Genomic DNA, 6,164 nt, shown 5'->3' on the forward strand with positions numbered 1-6,164 from the left:
TTTCTCCTTATCTTCCTCCTTCACCTCAACTTGCCAATAGCCCCTTTTCAAGTCCAGTGTGGAAAACCATTTCGTACCAGATAGCGAGTCCAGAGTGTCGTCAATTCTTGGCAATGGGTAGCTATCCTTTTTCGTAACGTCATTCAACTTCCGGTAGTCCACGCAAAACCTAATTTTCCATCCTTCTTCTTTACAAGTACTACCGGTGAGCTCCATGGACTAGCTGATGGTTCGATGACGCCGCTGTCGCTCATTTCTTGTATGATTTGACTCACAACTTCCCGCTTCGCCAGTGGGACACTACGTGGAGCTTGACGGATCGGTCTCGCATCTCCAGTTTCAATTTGATGTTTCACAACATTGGTTCGGCCTGGTTTGGAACCATCCTGGTCAAATATGTTCGCGTACTTTAGGAGCAGTTGTTCTTGTTGTTGTTGTAGCAATGCTCGCCCCACCTAATAGCCGCGACCGATCACAAATTGTCATCAATATCCTCTAACGGGAGTCCAAGGAAACTTGCCGTTTCAAAAGGGGTGGACCATAAGGAAAGGGGTGTTAGAGGCGTTGGTTCCACATTACAATTAAAGATATGGTTGGTGTCATGTGGGGACACATTGCAAGCGGGGCATACATTTTGTATGTCGGGGTTGATTCTGGATAGGTAAGAGTTTAACCTGTTACAGTATCCAGAACGAAGTTGAGCAAGAGTGACACGCGTTTCCCTGGGGAGTATGCGTTCCTCCTCCGCGAGTTCTGGATATTTTTCTTCAAGTACTGGATTCACCGGGCAATTCCCGACATAAAGGTCCGACGCCTGTCTATGGAGTTCACCTAGGAACTGCTTGTGTTTTTTCGCTTCATACGGCTGGGTTCTCAGGTGCCGTATTTCCTCAAAATGCTTACGGAGATGACTCCTTACGCCCCTAGGCGGTGCTGGTTCGTCAATCAGATGTCTGTTGGGATGCCCAGGTTTCTGGGTATTCAACAGAAACTGTTTGGTCAGCATCTCATTTCTCTCCCTGATGGGGAGTATTCTCGCCTCATTATGCAGATGGTGTTCTAGGGACATAAGAAGACAGCCCGTGGCGATTCTGAGAGCAGTATTTTGGCAGGCCTGTAGTTTCTTCCAGTGGGTAGTTTTTAGGCTTGGCGACCATATGGGTGACGCGTAGCACGTAATCGGCTGGCTAATTGCTTTGTATGTGGTCATGAGCGTTTCTTTATCTTTTCCCCAGGTACTGCCAGCAAGGGATTTGAGGATTTTATTACGGCTCTGAATTCTCGGAACAATTGCGGTTGCGTGCGCACCAAAATGTAGATCCTGATCAAACGTCACACCCAAGATTTTGGGGTGTAGGACTGTCGGTAGCGTAGTGCCATCGACGTGGATGTTCAATATGGTCGACATTTGGGGCGTCCATGTTGTAAATAAGGTCGCGGAAGATTTAGTCGGTGACAATGCCAGGTTTCGCGAGGCGAAAGAACTGGAGAGATCAGGGAGATAGCCGTTTATTTTATTGCATAGCTCATCGATCTCTGGGCCTGGGCCTGTGGCCATTATTGTTCAGTCATCGGCGTAGGAAACGATTGTGACTCCTTCCGGTGGTGAAGGTAGCTTAGATATGTAGAAATTAAACAAAAGTGGGGATAGGACACCACCCTGTGGCACCCCTTGTTTAATTCTCCTTGGTTTTGATGTTTCGTTTCTGAATTGCACCGATGCCTGCCGACCACCCAGATAATTTGCGGTCCACCTTTTAAGACATGGGGGAAGGGTAGACCCTTCCAGGTCTTGCAGTAATGAGCCATGGTTGACTGTATCAAAGGCTTTTGATATGTCTAGCGCTACGAGTACTGTTCTATGGTGGGGGTATTGATTCAAACCGCAATTTATCTGGGTGCTAATGACATTTAGCGCGGAGGTAGTGCTATAGAGTTTTCTGAAGCCATGCTGATGAGGGGCTAGCTGCAAATGTGCTTGGAAATAAGGGAGCAAAATGGCTTCAAGCGTCTTTGCCACTGGCGATAGGAGAGATATCGGACGATATGACTCACCTACGTTAGCTGGTTTCTCAGGCTTTAGTAGCGGGACCACCTTGGCCATTTTCCATTTCTTGGGTATGGCAACGGTGGGGAGAGACAGGTTGAAGACATGCGCTAAATATTTGAAACCCTCTTTCCCTAGGTTTTTAAGCATCTGCATGGCTATGCCGTCTGGGCCCACTGCTTTGGATGGTTTAGCGCGACCAATGGCGTCCTCAACCTCTCTAGCGGTGATGGTGATTGGTGACGCGCTGAATTTGTGTTTATGTGCGTGTCTATTGGCTCTCCGTCTATCTTTGTCGACCGTAGGATGCATTATATATTGTCGGCAGACAGCGCTCGCGCATTTTTCCGCATCCGACAGCACCTTATCGCCAAAGGCGATGGAAACTTTGTCTTTGTGCTTAGTCGGATTCGATAGGGACTTTACGGTGGACCAAAGTTTACCTACACCGGTAGAGAGGTTACAACCTCTTAGGTGCTCTTCCCATTTCGCCCGCTTGTGTTCGTCCACAAGCAATCTGATGCGTTGGTTTATATCCCTTATTTGGGGGTCGCCTGGATCAAGCGCTCTTATAAGGTCGCGTTCCCTCGCTAAGCTCGCGGCCTCCGCCGGGAAGTGGGGCCGGATTTCGGGAATTCTCCCGACGGGAATGAAATGTGCCGAGGCGGATTCAATGACCTTACGGAAGGCACGCTCCCCTTGGCGGGCATCAGTCGGGATAGGAGGGCAGCAAAGCTGCTGTCTGTTGCAGATTTATATTCTTCCCACTTTCCTTTTTTGAAGTTTATGAAAGTGCGTTTTTCGGTGACGATGAAGTCGGCGGTACGCTCGAACGAAATAAGTATGGGCGGTGGTGGATGGTGGTCGGATGCCAATGTTACCATCGGCTGCCAGTTGACGCAGTTTACGAGTTTAGGAGCAGTTGTTTTGCCTTACTCTGATAGGCTTCCTCTAGTCCCTGCGTCCATGCCGTGGTGTCATTTGAAAGATCAGTATTACTAGATGAAACGTGTTCCTGGAGCTGTTCACAGTTAATAACTACTTCGGCCTCTTGGCATCTTCCCAAAATAGCTCCTTTGGTCAAATTGAATGGTGACTTGAACTCATTGAGTACTCTTACCGGAATACGTCCATCTTGTTTTTTCATAGCCAGTGTTTTTCCTACAAGTATGTTCAGTGCTGATTTATTTGCTGCTTCGACAACCCACAATTTGTTTGTCCCACAATTTCCATCAACCTTTGCCCAGATGACTGCTTCTGATTTTGGTGGTATTTGCTGACTCTCTTCCACCAGCACTCGTTTACTGCTGTAGCCTCTCTCGTAGCCGAAATTAAGTGGCACATCCATGTTCTTATATCGCATCGTCTTGCTTTGCATATCGATCCTGATGCCTTGGTTGATTAAGAAGTCCACTCCAATTATGATTTCATCAACAATATCTGCCACTATAAAATTGTGTAGTACCGTGACGTTCCCAATTGCTACTTCACATTCTACTTCTCCAATTACCTGGGTGTCCTCTCCCGTGGCTGTACGTAATCTTGCTCCAAGCAATGATCTTATCTTCTTGTTGACTAAATCTGATCGAATGATGGAATGGGATGCACCCGTATCTACAGTCAGTAAACGTTCCTTTCCATCCACATGTCCTCCGACAGTAAGATTGCTTGACCTTCTTCCAATTTGCGAGATAGAGAGTATGGGGCATTCAATTGCGGGAGCCAGCTGTCGCCGCTTGCTGGTGACTCGCTTTAGTTTAACAATTGATTGGTCTTGGAGATCTGATCATCAACTGTTAGGGTTGGTGTTGCAATAACACGCAATGTGCCCTGGCTTTCCACACTTAAAGCATTTGACTGCATCATTATTCTTCTGCTGCGTACCCTTCAATGCTTCCAAAATTGTGTCTACCCACTCTGGCCTTTCTACTTCCACACGATGAGCCTTATATGCTGGTTTACTTAATAGGGAGGCAGTTTCCTGAGTTAATACATGTGATACCGTTTCAGCAAATGTCAGCTTTGGGTTTGCGTATGTAGCTCGCTTCGTTTCCACGTCCCGTATGCCATTTATAAAACTCTGGATTTTTACCCTCTCGGTGTATTCCACGGGTGCGTCCGCATTTGCGAGATGAGCCAATCTTTCAACATCCGAGGCAAACTCCTGCAAAGTATCATTCGCTCTTTGGTGACGGTTTTGCAACTAAATTTGGAATATCTGTTTTCTATGCTCGCTTCCGTACCGTCGTTCTACAGCAGCCATCAATGCGTCATAGCTGTTCCCTTCGTACACTGGAATAGTATGTAAGATTTCGGCAGCTGGTCCTTTCAATGCTACGAAGAGTGCAGCAACTTTATCTTCAGCATTCCAGTTGTTCACTGCTGCGGTCTTCTCAAACTATAGCTTAAAGACCTGGAAAGGAACAGAACCGTCAAAGGATGGTGTTTTTACCTTTGGATTGCTTGCTGAAACAGCTGGGTGATTTAATTGCAACTCCTGTATACGACCTCTCAAAGCATCCACCTCTGCCTCGAATTTTTCTCCAAACTGCATTATTTTTTTTGTCCATGCGCGCTTCGAGTTTTGATGATATACGCGCCTCTTGTGCTTCTAGTTGTACTGTTATGCGTGTCTCTTGTTCTTTCAGTTGGGTTGACATATATGTCTTTTGTTCTTCCAGCTGTGATGACATATTTTTGGATATTTGTGATGACATTTCTGTTATACGTGCCTCTTGTGCTTCAATCTTCGCTGTTATACGGTTCTCCTGCGATTCCAGCTGAGTTTCCATCTTGGATGTAATCTGTGTCGACATTTCTGAAATGCGTGCCTCCAGTATTTCCAATTGTGATGCCATATATGTCTTCTGTTCTTCCAGTTGAGATGACATTTGCGACGACATTGGTGTTACTGTCCATGTTTGTGCAGATATTGCAGGCAAAATTATGTTCAAGTCTGTGCTGGTAACTGTGATGTTTCGTTTTTCTCTTCAATTTTTGTTGTCTCCTCGCCATCAAGATGAAAGACATACTCTTCCACGTTAATTGCCTCTAATTCCATTGCCTCTCGTAGTCGTGCCTGAAGGTCGAGTTTATTGCCCATTGTATTCAATCCACGGCTGTCCAACTCCTTCTTCAGTTGCTGGATCTTCAATTCACTGAACTTTGCCATGCCCTTGTTTTTCTCTGGAATTTATTCAACAATTCCTCTTCTGACACCAATTGTAACGAATTTACTGCAATTCCCCTTATTTGCAATCTTCTGCCAACGTTCGTATCGCTACACTGTTGAATAAATAACTCCAATATTGAATAATGGAAAAATGGCCTTTATTAAAGTACTTCGCAATAACACTTATACTTTGCAACGAATAGCATGCTTAATAACCAAACTGATTGATAGCTCAAATGAAACTGACTTCTCGCCTCCACTGTTGTCACCCTTTTATACTGTCCGACCTCCTTGTTGCATATTTCTAGGCTTTTCTAATTCCAGAACTTACTAGTTAGTTATAAATCTCTCAGCTACAACTACAGATGTATAATTTTGATAGCTTCTCTCATACCCCATGCGCTTGTATGTGTGAGCGACACTTCAACAATCACAATTGCATACCTTTAGGAGCATTTCAGATAAGATATCTGCATGTGCTTGTGCGTTGTTTCTCCTCGCTATAGCTATAAAAAATAGCCATATCTATTTTCACTGATAGCTCAAAATCGCCCTATAGTCCATCACTATACCATACCGTCAGGCCGTTAAAGAAAAAATTCCATTCCATTATTGCGACTGCGCAGTGGAACGGAGTCGTTAAATCGCATGATTTAACTGTGGTTGCCCGTGGTGGAACCACACAAGGTGGAAGCCACGGTGGCATTCCTGCAGCCATATTTAAACGTTCCATGTAGTTTGTTTTTGTAATTTGACGAACCAATGTCAAAATTGTACTGCGCCGGAAGTTGGTGTGTCAAATCCCATAAAAAGCTACAAGTCAACTGTCACCTTGTATAGTTACGCCATGGTGGTTGCCGTTATTGTGAATTTTCCCACACCATTGGATTCTTTGGCAATGCCAGCCGCGCGAAATTAACAAAAATTTGTTTTAACCACCCCAGG

The 6,164-nt window shown here is 45.4% G+C and overlaps 1 protein-coding gene and 1 pseudogene across 6 annotated transcripts in view; one reads left to right on the forward strand and one right to left on the reverse strand.

Annotated features, from left to right (window-relative positions):
- Positions 1 to 5,219, reverse strand: part of LOC137246037 (protein SPT2 homolog) — a 28,216-nt pseudogene extending 22,997 nt beyond the window's left edge.
- LOC137244464 (zinc finger protein hangover-like) overlaps positions 1 to 6,164 on the forward strand; it is a 242,577-nt gene that overhangs the window by 61,714 nt on the left and 174,699 nt on the right. The gene's annotated exons all lie outside the window — the stretch shown is intronic.

Source organism: Eurosta solidaginis, chromosome 3 (genome assembly GCF_040869045.1).
Source record: "Eurosta solidaginis isolate ZX-2024a chromosome 3, ASM4086904v1, whole genome shotgun sequence".
Taxonomy (NCBI): Eukaryota; Metazoa; Arthropoda; class Insecta; order Diptera; family Tephritidae; genus Eurosta; species Eurosta solidaginis.